The following is a 1,638-nucleotide window of genomic DNA, read 5'->3' on the forward strand; positions in this document are numbered from 1 at the left end:
TATATATATATATATATACATATATATACACACACACATTTATATATGTATATATACATAATTGTATGAATGTATAAGTACCTGTAAAATGCATATATTTTCACACGTACATACTTATCTTCCTACTGGCCTACCTCCCTATCCATATACATACCCCCTTGTCTCTGTTACCTACCCACCTACCTATGTAATTATTTTTCTGTCCATCTATCCATTACGTATATACATACATATGTGTGTATATATATATATATATATATATATATATATCTATATATATACACACACACACACACACATATATATATATGTAAGTATGTATGTATGTATGTATGTATGTATGTATATATTAATATTTGTGTATATTTTAATCTATACACACACATATATATCAATATAAGTGTACATTATTTGTATATGTATATTTAAATGTATATGTGTATTTTTGTATGATTGCATATATGTCTTTTCATATATAAATGCTCACCTATATGTACAGGCTGCATATTGTTATGCATTTATATATCTGTTTAAAAATGCCTGTATACATGTGGATATATATATACATGTGTATACATATTTTTCCCAAAGAAATTCATATATTTCTCCATGCCCTATAATGGACACCCACCTTTCCACTGCTAATATTTGCCATGAACCTTGTGTTAGTATTTACCATAGACCTATGGTAGCATTTAATACAGTTTAAAATAATATTTACCTGAGACTGAGGGTAATGTTTGTTACAGACTTTATATAGCGTTGATCACATTCTGGGGGCAAAAATATACTATGAGCATCAGGTGATATTAACATGTACCTACTGCTAAGATAAGACACACCAAACTGACAGTAGAAGAAAATCTAGAGTAAAAGTTCTAGTATAAGGTAACATCTATAAGAACTTTAAGTGGACATTTATCAGTTGGGCAATATATAGCACAGATCTAGGGCAACATTTATCAAATTTCTGGAGTCAGAGTTACCATATTTTAGGGTTGAGGTTAATATTTGTCACAACACAGAGATAACATTTTCACAGTTTGTCGGCAATATTTACTTTACAATGTAATATATCTTCAAGCCCCAGGTTAACCATAGCGCAAGAGTAACATGTACTACAATATGGAGTAACATTTATCACAGTTCTGATGATAGCATTTACCTCATAATGTAACATTTCTACTGACCCTAGGTTAACCCCATCTGTAGGATAACATTTATCACAAATTGGATGACATCACAGTATGATGGTAATATTTACCTCACAGTGTAACATTTTCCCACACTAAAGCTGTAGGAAAACATTTACCGCACCCCAAGAGTAGCTTTTACCAGGAGATAACATTTGTCAGAATTTGATGCTAACATTTACCTCACACAAAAGGTTAAATTTGCTCCATACCTAAGGTGAAATTTGCCACAATCTGAGGTAATATCCATTAATAATCCATATTAAAAAAATTAACTTTTAACACACCCATTCAGGCACTACACTCAACCTATTGAACACTCAGACATCATATTCAATTCATCTAATGCTCAGATACACTGCTCAGCTCATTTAACAATCAAAAACTATAATGAAAGTTAATTCATGTCATACTAAGAACCAAACTCATTTCATCCACAATATTC

Source organism: Octopus bimaculoides, chromosome 18, assembly GCF_001194135.2.
Source record: "Octopus bimaculoides isolate UCB-OBI-ISO-001 chromosome 18, ASM119413v2, whole genome shotgun sequence".
Lineage (NCBI taxonomy): Eukaryota > Metazoa > Mollusca > Cephalopoda > Octopoda > Octopodidae > Octopus > Octopus bimaculoides.